General features: G+C 41.6%; 1 protein-coding gene across 5 annotated transcripts in view; it reads left to right on the top strand.

The window, feature by feature from the left end:
- BICRAL (BICRA like chromatin remodeling complex associated protein) overlaps nt 1–12,658 on the top strand; it is a 69,224-nt gene that overhangs the window by 23,949 nt on the left and 32,617 nt on the right. Inside the window, exon 1 of one of the 5 annotated variants that reach the window (XM_050951781.1) lies at nt 2,699–2,817. The exons of the other annotated variants lie outside the window; for them this stretch is intronic. The gene's annotated coding sequence lies outside the window, so the exon portion shown is untranslated. Of the gene's footprint in view, nt 1–2,698; nt 2,818–12,658 lie in introns of those variants that run through there. 5 annotated transcript variants of the gene reach the window in all.

The raw sequence follows: 12,658 nt of genomic DNA, 5'->3' as shown, positions 1-12,658 counted from the left end.
ATATAGCAGGTACTGTAACTTCCTATGATACTGAATATGGTGGTAGTTTGAAATATTTAAGAACATCTCAGCACATAATAGAGAAAGAAGTACCAGTTTTAGGCAACAGCACTGGGACCTTCAGGAATCTATACATACTTTAGACCAGAAGAGGGCAAGCTATGGCCCGCGGGCCACATTCGGGACCTGCAGGACCCTTCCCTCTGGACCCTGAGGTCCTGCCAGGGAGTGGGGTCAGGAAAGGCCTGTGGAGGAGCCAGCCCAACTCCCCGGCAGTGAGGTGGAGGCAACGCTGTGGCCCCTCCCTTTCTGCTCCCCTCCCTCGCTGCTTCCCTTGCAGTCACAGTTCCCCCAGTTCCTGGGCAGCGTGGCTGCAGTTCCGGCTGGGCAGAATGACTGTAGCGCCGCCAGACGTGGTGCTCCAGGGTGACGTGGTCAGAGAGCAGGGGGCGGAAGGCGAGGAGTAGGGGCAGTCAAAGGGCCTGGACCCCGCTGCCGGGGACTGGGGCAGAGCAAGCAAGTCCCCCTCCACCCACAGCATTCTTGGCCCCTGTCTCCAGCAGCCAAGCCCAGATGTAGCGAGCCCTGCCCGACTGCCAGGGAGAGCAGCCAAACGAGCAGGGGAAACACAGGGAAAGGACTGAGCTCACCTTTCCGGCATCCCACAGATAACATGGGACGGGGAGAGTAGGGAGGGATGGATGCGGGGACAGTCAGTGAGTGGGGAGCAGGGGAGATTGGATAGGCACGAGGGTCCCAGGAGTGGTCAGGGAGTGGGGAGCACGGGGGATTGGATGGGGGATGGGCGTCCCAGGGGGATGGTCAGGGGGCAGAAAGCAGGAGTGTTTGGATAGGATGTGGGAGTCCCAGGGGGCAGTCGGGGGGGGGGTGGATGGGGGTAGGAGTCGAGAGGGCAGGGTAGGGGGCAGGGGCCAGGCCACGCCTCGCTGTTTGGGGAGGCATAGCCTCCCCCAGCCGTCCCTACCCGACCCTCCATGCAATTTCTGTACCCGATGTGGCCCTAGGGCCGAAAAGATTGCTCACCCCTGCTTTAGACAGTAATTTAGTTTGACTTTCACTGATGTGCATATTCTTAAGATGTCAGCACACGTTTTACAGTTTTCACAGTACTGTACATCCAACCCTCTATGGATCTATTTAGGGCCTTAGTACAGGTACGTAAAATTCAGGATGGTTTCCCAAAACTCAGGTGAGGCCTCCTCAGTTTTCTAAGCTATATTAACAAGGAATGAAATTTAAGGAATGTTTGAGTACTGGATGAGCTGCCTTTATCTTTTTTTTTTCTTTGTACAGTGCTTTACTGTGCATGTATTACTTGCCCTTCCAGTGCAGAGACAGTCTATGTCACTGTAAAAGGATACAATCCTCTACAATGATTAATGCCTCTTGAAAGGTCATTAAAGGTAATGGGAGCTGAGGACACTTGCAGAGGTGTCCAGCAGCCCACTGGAGGTAGTACTTTATGTTTTTAATATGTGATTGTAGTGATGTATGTAATTTTATAAACCTACTCTGTGATGAATAGTATACATGTTATATACACCTCTACCCCTATATAATGTGACCCGATATAACACGAATTCGGATATAACGTAGTAAAGCAGTGCTCAGGGTGTGGAGGGGGTGGGGCTGCATACTCTGACGAATCAAAGCAAGTTCGATATAACACAGTTTCACCTATAATGCTTTAAAATTTTTTGGCTCCCGAAGACAGCATTTTATGGGAGTAGAGGTGTACCACAAAGTAGTTTTCCCATCTTTTATCAACCATAGTTTTTCAGAAAGTTGGCATTAATATGCAAATTGTTCTAGTGCAAAATTTAAATTACACTTTTCTTGTCATAGAAGTACTTTGCTAACATTAATATATTAAAATATTAATATTTATTTCTAGAATCACACAATTGATTTGCAGCCTTAAAATATAATCTTTTAAATAAAATATTCCTCAATATGAGACCCCTAGATCAAAAATCCATTTTATAAAGAGAAAAAAAGTTGAGATTTTAAATAAGTGCCAATGAAAATGCAAATGTTTGGGATTCTGTCTTAAAAATATAGAATGTAATTTGGAGTATAAATGATTTTTAGTAAAGTACCATAGTTGTATAATTGCTGAGGCTTATCTTTGCCTGGGTCTTGGGGAAAATATTCACAGGACACAGTTGTACCTTTATTAGAATCTGAACCGAAAGTACAGTTTGTGAGTGGATTGCTAACTGAAAAAGTTTACTTTTCTCAAATTAGTTTCACTTGCTGTTTTTAATGTATAAAATGACATCTTGATAATAGTTCATCCATTTTTCCACACTACTCTATATACATTTCATATTCTTAGTTTTAGTGTAGTCAGTCAAATTCCATAATGTTGGCCACTTTTCTCCAATGAACATTCTCTAGCAGTTCCTGGTGCCTAATTTTCAAACTAACTGGGGTAGGGAAGATAAATTTATTTTAATAACGTTCCCTATACTGCAGTTGTGCAAAAATCAGAATTTGCTTCTTGAGAGCAAAAGGCAAGCAATGTGAGTGAGCAAACTCCACAGCTGATCTTTTATTTGCCTGGTAAGTGTTTGTGAGAGTGAGATAATATCTCCTTGTTGGAAGGTTCACACAATGCCATTTTTAACAGCATTTTGGAAATTTAAAAAACAAATATATATAATAAGGGTTTGAATTACTTTTCTTTATTGTTTCTGTATATTGCAGAATTCTCAGACGATACAAGCCAGATTCCTTGCAGAGCTCCCTTCAATTACATTTGGGGCCTTGTTTTCACTAGGAAGCTAACATATGGTAATTAACACATTGAAATCTATATGGACAAGGCAGTTGTAATTTTAATGCATTAGCAGGTCTATGTAAATGCATGATAAAATGCATTTTTCTTTTTTTTCTGATGTTGACGCACCCTTGGGGCAATCTTAAGCCCATTGAAGTCAATGGGAGTTTGCCATCAAATTTAGTAGGGCCAAGATTTCACTCTGGGGGTTTTGTCTGTGCTAACACTGCAAGATCAGACTTATTGTGTTACACACAGCTTTGATGTAATTACGTTAATGAAAGATATAGTGGTAGTCTTGATTCAGAATTTCCTTCCTTCCATTACTTTGAGTTGTGTCCTAGTAAGATTTAGGGCTGTCAAGCGATTAAAAAAATTAATTGTGATTAAATGTGTGATTAATCACACTGTTAATAATAGAATACCATTTATTAACATTTTTTTGGCGGTTCTCTACATTTTCAAATATATTGATTTCAATTACAACATAGAATACAAAGTGTACAATGCTCACTTTCTATTTATTTTTTAATATAAATATTTGCACTGTAAAAACAAAAGAAATAGTTTATTTCAATACAAGTACTGTAGTGCAATCTCTTTATCATGAAAGTTGAACTTAACAAATGTCGGATTATGTACAAAAAACCCCTGCATTCAGAAATAAAACAGTGTAAAATTGTAGCGCCTACAAGTCCACTCAGTCCTACTTCAGCCAGTAGCTAAGACAGGCAAGTTTGATTACATTTGCCAGAGATAATGGTGCTTGCTTTTTGTTTACAATGTCACCTGAAAGTGAGAACAGGTGTTTGCATGGCACTGTGTAACCGGTGTTGCAAGATACTTATGTGCCAGATGTGCTAAAAATTAATATGTCCCTTCATGCTTCTGCCACCATTCCAGAGGATATGCATCCATGCTGATGAGGGTTCTGCTCAGTAACCATCCAAAGCAGCGCAGACCAACGCATGTTCATTTTCATAATCTGAGTCCGATGTCACCAGCAGAAGGTTGAATTTTTTTTTTTTTTGGTCTGGTTCAGGTTCTGTAGTTTCTGCATTGAGTGTTGCTCTTTTAAGACTTCTGAAAGCATACTCCCCACCTCATCCTTCTCAGATTTTGGATGGCGCTTCAGATTCTTAAACCTTGGGTCAAATGCTGTAGCTGTTTTTAGAAATCTCACATTGGTACCTTCTTTGCATTTTGTCAAATCTGCAGTGACAGTGTTTGTAAATCAAACAACATGTACTGGGTCATCTGAGACTGCTATAACATGAAATATATGGCAACATGTGGGTAAAACAGAGCAGGGGATGCATAATTCTCCCCCCAGGAGTTCAGTCACAAATTTAATTAACACGCTATTTTTTTAAGATCATCATCAGCATGGAAGCATGTCCTCTGGAATGGTGGCTGAAGCATGAAGGGGCGTGTGAATGTTTAGCATATCTGGCACATAAATACCTTGCAGCGGCGGCTGCAAAAGTGCAAACGCCTGTTCTCACTTTCAGTTGACATTGTAAATAAGAAGCAGGCAGCAGTATGTCCCGTAAATGTAAACAAACTTGTTTGTCTTAGCGATTGGCAGAATAAGAAGCAGGACTGAGTAGACTTGAAGGCTCTAAAGTTTTACATTGTTTTGTTTTTGAGTTTAGTTATGCAAGAAAAAAAACTACATTTGTAAATTACACTTTCACGATAGAGATTGCACTACAGTACTTGTATGAGGTGAATTGAAAAATACTATTTCTTTTATCATTTTTACAGTGCAAATATTTGTAATAAATAATATAAAGTGAGCACTATACACTTTGTATTGTGTTGTAATAGAAATCAATATATTTGAAAATGTAGAAAAGCATCCAAAATATTTAATAAATTTCAAAAGATACTTATTTAACAGTGTGATTAATCGTGATTAATTTTTTTAATTGCAGTCAATTTTTTTGAGTTAATCATGAGTTAACTGCGATAAATCGACAGCCCCAGTAACTTTGAATTTTTTACAACTGTACTCAACCCAAGGGAATAAAAATGTCATATACACCTCTGCTTCGATATAACGTGACCTGATATAACAAAATTCAGATATAACATGGTAAAGCAGTGCTCTGGGGTGGATCAAAGCAAGTTCGATATAATGTGGTTTCACCTGTAATGCAGTAAGATTTTTTGGCCCCCTGAGGACAGCGTTATATCGAGGTAGAGGTGTACATTTTATCAGAGGAGTGACATAATTCAGAACTATACCTCTACCCTGATATAACATGACCCGATATAACACAAATTTGGATATAATGTGGAAAAGCAGCGCTCAGGGGGGCAGGACTGCACGCTCCGGCGGATCAAAGCAAGTTCGATATAACATGGTTTCTCCTATAATGCGGTAAGATTTTTGGCTCCCGAGGACAGCGTTATGTTGGGATAGAGGTGTATTACAATGTAACTAGAATTGTAATAATCTTCCTTTTCATATATATACCTGTTATTGTGACAAATTTTTGTTACGATTTTGCGTAATGAAAATAGTCAATATTATAGTAAGACTGTTATTTAAAATACTGGAAAATAAATGAAAGATAAGTAAGTGTGAAATATTTCACGCTGTTGGCTCTGAGAGATCAGTTGTATTGTAAATCGCATTGAATACTCTAATTTCAGATATATCCAGATCAAATGCAATATGTAAATTCATATTGAAATTAATGAGATTTTGTGTGGTATACTTTGTATAATTTTAATAATTTTTTAAAAGCACAAATTGAAAACGTTAAGAAAATATCTTACTGTGTGTGCAGTTTGGTGTGTTTCAAACTAAACTTGCCCATATCCTAATTTTAAAAAGTACAAATAGAGCAGTAATTTGTCTTAAGATCTAAAACATTTATAAAGTAATTTTTGTTCTGGTCCTTCTTAAAAACCAAACCAAAGCAACTAAAATCAGGATATCTCACTATTTTGTGAATTTTTAAATATTTTAAACTGACTGTTGCAACAACAAGAACAGTGGTATCCAGCCTAAAAATCTGTGACAAGTTTTAGTTTGATGTGATTTGAAATGCATTAATTTATATATGCATAAATCTTAAGCAACAACGGTGTTACTCCAGTCCCCTTTTTACTGGAAACTTTAAAGATGGAAAAGAAACCTGAAAAAGCAAAATCCGGTGACGGTAGTGTAACACTTCAAGCCTGATTTTAATATGTAATGTCATTGGAATTCAATGAAATAATTTACAATTTGGAGGGAACAAGGAATTTAAAATGTTTATAAATTGTGACCTTGATTTCATGCCTAGTATAAAGTGAACAACATTGTCATTGAAATATAAATAGTGTTCAGGGACAGTTTTTGAGGAAGGTATCGTATACAACGAGATTTACCAAGTGGAGTCCTAATTCTGTGAATATTTACTCCCGTGTCTTGAAGTTAATGGGACTTTAAGCAAGTGAATAAAGTTTATACAGGATTAGACTCTGCCTTAACTTATTAAAAAATTTCGGCCCATTGTCTGTACCTTTCCGCTTTGGTGAAGAGTGCAGGTAATACCTTTAGTGCAGTGGATAAAGAAACTGGCAGTGATAAAATCTTCTTTCTGTTTGAAAGGCAGTATTGAACACAATGTTTAGTGGGTTTTTTAATTAAATTTAAGTCTGAAAGCAGCTTTTCTTAGAGATTTCACGTAACAAGGAGCTTCTTGTTTTCCTCTGCTTACACTATTGGAGAGGAAGAAAACTGAGTGGAAATCAAGCCGGGGCAAAGGGATTGAGGAGAAGGTTGTGGAACATGGAACCCCATCTGTTGATATTCAGTATTGCATGTTTGGGGATCTTTCTATTGGAAGTGGCATATTGGAGCAGAGCTGGGAAGCAGCCAATCTCTGTGGCATGCTTCTGTCCTAACACACAAGTTTTCTAATGTTCTATCTGTCCTGACAGCACAGCTAGGAGAGAGAGCGCGAAAGTCTATTCCAGCTTGTACTTTAAAACAAACAAACAAACAAAAAAGTTACTAATGTTCCAATTGCAGAACTGAATTGTTCTTTCACTTACATTTTTCCAGTCCAGCTGGAGACTAACCTACAGAATTTCAAGAAATTACTATTCCATAGGTATAGCTGAGGGCAGAATTTGGTTTGCAAAAATCTTAATTATTGATAATGTACAGGCTGAAAATATACAGCCTAGCTTTCTGATCTCAGATTGGGTTTGCAGGGCTGACAATTAGAAAAGTCATAGTCTTACTTTTAATCTGAGCAAATTTGATATAGACAGTAAGAGACATTAAACATGGAACCTTTATTCAGTCACTTTTCAGAGGACTGTGCTTCAAAAGAAAACCATTTTTTCTAAATAATTTATGGTAATTATAAATATATTCCTTGTGGGCCAGATCATGTCTCATGGCCGTATAGGGAATGAGTATTTATGGTGCCACCTTTCTTCCCTGTATGGGCTCCCATGCCAAGGGTAGCTGCATGGGGAGGAGAGTAGTTTACACAGAGCTGTTACATTCCCCTCGTGCATGTGGATGAAAGTAGGCAGGAAGAGGTGGTGAATGGACTGAACCTTGGCTCCAATCCACAATGTACTGGTCAGCCTGTTGGGGGAATCTAGTCCAGGAGTCTCAAACTCAAATGACCACGAGGGCCACATGAGGACTAGTGCATTGAACCGAGGGCCGCATCACTGATACCCCCCCTTGCTGCTTCTAGCTCCGCCCCCACTCCACCCCTTCAATTAGGTCCCGCCCCACCCCACCTCTTCCCACCCCTTCCCTGCCCCAATCCAACCACTTCCCCGAAGTCCCCACCCCAACGCTGCCCCCAGGGAGTGCAGAAAGGATGCAGGGTGCGTCGGGGGCTCAGGGCAGGGAGTTGAGGTGCAGGTGGTGTGCAGGCTGCGGCAGGGGACTCAGGATAGGGCATTGGGTGGGATGCAAGAGAGTGCGGGGTGCGGCAGGGGGCTCAGGGCAGGGAGTGTAGGAGGGATGCAGGGAGCTGGGGTACAGGGTGCAGGCTTCAACCCGGCACAGCTTTCCTAGAGCAGCTCTGGGGTGGCAACAGCGCGCAGCGGGGCCGGGGCAGGCTCCCTGCCTGCCTGCTCTGGCCCCCGGCCCCGTGCTGCTCCGTTCCAGGAAGCAACTGGAAACCTGTCCCTGCAGCCTTTGAGGGAGGGGAGAGGCTCAGGGTTCCCTGCATGTACTGCTCTTGCTGCTCCTCTAGGTACCTCCCATGAAGCTCCCATTGGCCGCGGTTCCCTATTCCCGGCCAATGGTAGCTGTGGGGGGCGGTACCTGGAAGGAGGCAATGCAGGAGCCCTCTGCCTCCTCCCCCCCGTTCCGAAGGGGTGTGCTGCTGTCTGCTTCAGACAGTGGTGTGGGGCTCGGTAATGCCCCGGGAGGCAATCCCACAGGTAGGCAGAGGGGTGGGGGGGGGGCGCAGGGAGCTTGGTGGGCCACACGCAAGAGCCCCGTGGGCCACGTGTTTGAGATCCCTGATCAAGTCTATGCCATACCTGGCTAAGGATACCGCCTCACCAGAGTAAGGGGGAAACCAGGAGGCATATTGTGGAGTGACTCCGGTTTTCCCCTTGCCTTCTGATCTGCTCCAAGGGTAGTGCAACAATATGCTTAGGATTTGTGGCAAAACCAAAATTTATCCTTTCATTAGGTGTGTTGGTGACTTCTTCAGACATTTAAATGGCACAACTCCCTGTTCACTGAAGGGAGAAGAAATTGAGAAAGTCCCTAAAAGTTTGGTTTCCCAGGAGATTATGATGACAATTTGATTACATTGCAATTTTTATGATTTGATTATACTATTTCTATATAAAATCACATTGAGATCATTTTAGTGCAAGTGCATGAGTATATATAGCATTCAAATGAAAATAACCTCTATAGAAGTGGACTGTAGCAATGTTAGATTATCAGTAAGAAGCTTAATGAAGCCAGTATTGGAGTTTAGAAGCAGTGTGAAGGTATATCCAAAACTACCACTGCATATGTAAAAGGAAGTTATCTCAGTGCTATATTGAGCCTAAATCACTTTAGCTCTTGCCTGCAAAGAAGACAATATATTAAGACAGTGTGATAATCCTAGTGTATTTGTAAGAAAATAGTGGAACAGCAAGATTAAATGATCATGCTTTGTCAGCAAGCCAATATCTATCTGCTGTATCTGTCTTCCTTTGACTACCGTAGTTAAAAGGTTCATATATAAATTTCCCATGAGGATGTTCTAATGGTTACCATATTCTCCTTGGGCCGGTATGACTGTACCCAAGTGTAGCAGCACATGTGGTTTCTCATTAGTGAGCCTGAAATCTTAACTACTTAGTTAAAACTACATTAAATGAGTCTGACTCCAGTAAATGAATATTAAACTGCTCTAATTTCAGGACCTTTGTTCTGACCCCTGACCTTAACTCTATTTTTGTAGTTCACTATATTGTGTCCCGATGTTACTGTATCTTGAATGCTCCATGGGCTCAGCCTTGCCCAGTACTTGTCGGTGTGCAAGGGCATGTAAGGGGTCTGTTTCTGTCCCACAGGGAGTAGGGCCAGGACCAAGACCATTCTGTAGCTCACAAGAGTGGGCTAACAGATCAGAAAAGTTAATATATTCACCTTCCAACTGTCCCCAGTGCCAGTGAGAAAAGGTGAGTGGGGTAATATCTTTTATTGGACCAACTCCTCTGTGGATGAGAGAGACAATGCCAGTAACATTTTCCTAGCAGAGGTGCTGACTTTCTGATTTATTGAGGGGATGCATGACCCCCGCTCCGCTCCAGGACCCACCCCCACTCCAACCCTTGCCTCAAGCCCCCACCCCCACTCTGCCCCCACTCCGCCTCTTCCTGCTCTGTTCTGCCCCCTCCCCTGAGCACACCTTGTTCTCACTCCACCTCTTCCTGTCCCCACTCCTCCCCCAGTGCCTCCTACCTGCCGTTCAACAGCTCATCCCAGGGGGCCCGTTGGCAGGCAGGGGGTGCTGGGGGAGGAGGAGCAGGTGATCGGCAGGGCCCACCAGTGGGTGCTGAGCACCTACTATTTTTTTCCACGAGCACCCATGGAGTCAGCGCCTGTGGTTCCTAGAGTAGTCATGTACAAGTAGGCTTCGAAGGATTAGATTTTTATTTATAAATGTCAGTAAACATCAATTTCACCGTACACACACAAACCGACAAAAATATTTTAATTGATGATAATTGAAATTTACAGATAGGGAAAGCAAGAAAAATGTTGCTGGAGAATTTACTAGAGTTTGATATAAGGCTATTTACTTTGTATACTTTGACATGTCATGTTGAGAGTTTGTGTTTTAACTGTTAAAGCTTTAACTTTTTGACTCTGTCTACTGTCATTAATTATTGTCTGACTCTTCCATAAGTTCCTGAAACTGTAAAAATCTAAATGGATAAAATTGAAAAAAAAAAAAGCCACAGTTTTGCGCAACTGTGAAAATTTAAATAGATAAAAATAGAAAATGGTGCTTAAAATAAACAATATTATCTGTTGAAATTATTTTAAAAAAATCAAATTTTGCCTAGCATCATAATAAGACATTCAAAAGTTACATTATGTGTCTTTGTTTGGCACTGACGATAATGGTGATGGTTGAATGTAAGCAGATACCACACTGGTGAGTTAGTTGTGTTGCACCTGCTTAGAACAGGGCCACATTTGGTATGATGATGATAAATTGATTTTTGACAGATTAAATTTTGTGGAGATAATAGTACTTACATATTTGACATGCTACATTGCAGTGGCTCCCCAAAAGGTTATGATGCATCTTGTCAGTTGCTTGGAATTTATTCTACATTCAGTGCTTGCATTATAACTCCTGTTGATGTTAGTAGGTGCTTTGGGTGTGCATTCATGAAAGGGTAATTTCTGCTTTAAAAGTTTTCACTAGATACATAGAGCATAGTATAGCATGTCAGACAATCACCTGGAAGCACAGAATGCCACCATATATATAGTCCTATTTTAATAAAGAGGTCAACCCACTTTTAGTTGATAAATAAATATTTTTAAAGAGAGAAATAAAGCTTGCTTTCAGGTTATGAACCTGTGTGTTATATTTTGGTCTGAAACATAATGTATTAAAGAATGATCAGTTGCTGAACAAGCTGAGAGATGATAGAACAGATCTATTAGTTCATACAGTTCGTCTTCCGTTAGTGCTCCATAAATACTAAACAAAACAAAAGTAAAGACCCTGTTAGCTTTCATTTATTTAATATGCTGAACTTGACAGAACACAGGTAGCCTATCAAGCTTTTATTTAGTTATTGAGATTAACTACATCCACGGTGTTTTTGTCATGCTCTGATATCTGTACCTAAAGTGATTAGTTTGTAGTATAAGCTGTTTAAATGTAAATACCTGTCTCATGAAACTGAAGTATGTCAGATTTTCGGGTGCTCTTCTGCTGTCCCTCTCTTTCCTTTGACTGTCTCCTGGGAGTGTAAGGCTTGGTTCTTTAAGAAATGTTAAATAAAATTATAGTAATTAACTATTTAATAATTTTTTTTATGTCCAATATATAATATAGTTTAAAATTACTAGTTTCTGATGGAAAACACTCTGCAGATTCTATGTATGTACATATTTTTAATTGTTTGGAAGATTAACAGATTTTTCAGTATTTGTTGGCATTTTAAGAAATGAGTGAGAGTGGTAGAATGCATTTGGTGCATGTCAAACATGATTTGAAGCCATTTGCAGTCTTTGAGACAAAGTCAGAGGTGAGTCAAAGTCTAGAGGGGTGGAGGTTCATATAATTCACATCTTCCAGTTCTCACCCAACACCTCCAGTTTAGACTCTCTTAAACGCCCGCAGATATATTTATTTTCACATACTCTTACCATTTATATCCTCAACTTACACTCTACTGGCAGTGAGACTGTAGAAGGTAACAACTCAGAGCCCAATCACTACTACCTTGGAAGCTTGCTTTTAATTGAGGCCTTATTCTTTTTCATTTGGTTATGTGAAGCTTAGAGAGGATGGGCCAAATTCTGTCACTGTGTATTGAAGGACTAAAGGAGAGGAGTGTGGCTTCAAAAAAAAAAAAAAAAAAAAAAAAGGTCAAGCAGAAGGGGTTGTATGTTTAAGTAATAAACCCTATTGTAAGTTATAACTTTTCTACAGCCTTTTCTAGCTCCTTGGTGTTTTAATTACACCAACTTAGACATCTGTATGTGCACACATTGGTAAATGGAAATAAATATGTGTAAGGGAGTTTACTTTACATATTACACATCACCTGTTGATAAGGTTGCCAACTTTCTACTGGCACAAAACCAAACACACTTGCCCCACTGCTTCTCTGAGCCACCCACCCCGCTCACCTCATCCTCCCCTCCCTCTGTTGCTTGCTCTCCCTACCCTTGCTCATTTTCACCGGGATGGCTCAGGAGGCTGGGGTGCGGGAGGAGGTGAGGGTTCCAGCTGGGGGTGCGGGCTCCAAGGTGGGGCCAGGGCTGAGGGATTTGGTGCAGAAGGGAGTTCTGGGCTAGGGGGGTGGAGCCGAGGGGTTTGGAGTATGGGAGGGGGCTCCAGGCTGAAGCTGGGGTTGCGGTGTGGTCTCTGGGCTTGGGGTGTGGGTTCTGGGGTAGGGCCATAAATGTGGGGTTCAGGGTGTAGGAGGGAGCTCGGGGCTGCAACAAGGGCTTGGGGTGCAGGGGAGTGATGGCTCCAGCTGAGGGTGTGGGCTCTGTTATGGGGCCAGGGATGGGGAATTTGGGGTACAGGAAGGTGCTCCAGGCTGGGACTGAATGGTTCAGAGAGAAGGAAGGGGAACAGGGCTGGGGCAGGGGGTTGGGGTATGGGAGGTGTCTTA

Source organism: Gopherus flavomarginatus, chromosome 4 (assembly GCF_025201925.1).
Source record: "Gopherus flavomarginatus isolate rGopFla2 chromosome 4, rGopFla2.mat.asm, whole genome shotgun sequence".
NCBI lineage: Eukaryota > Metazoa > Chordata > Testudines > Testudinidae > Gopherus > Gopherus flavomarginatus.
Note: the sequence above shows the minus strand (reverse complement) of the source record. Positions and strands in the feature narration are given on the sequence as shown.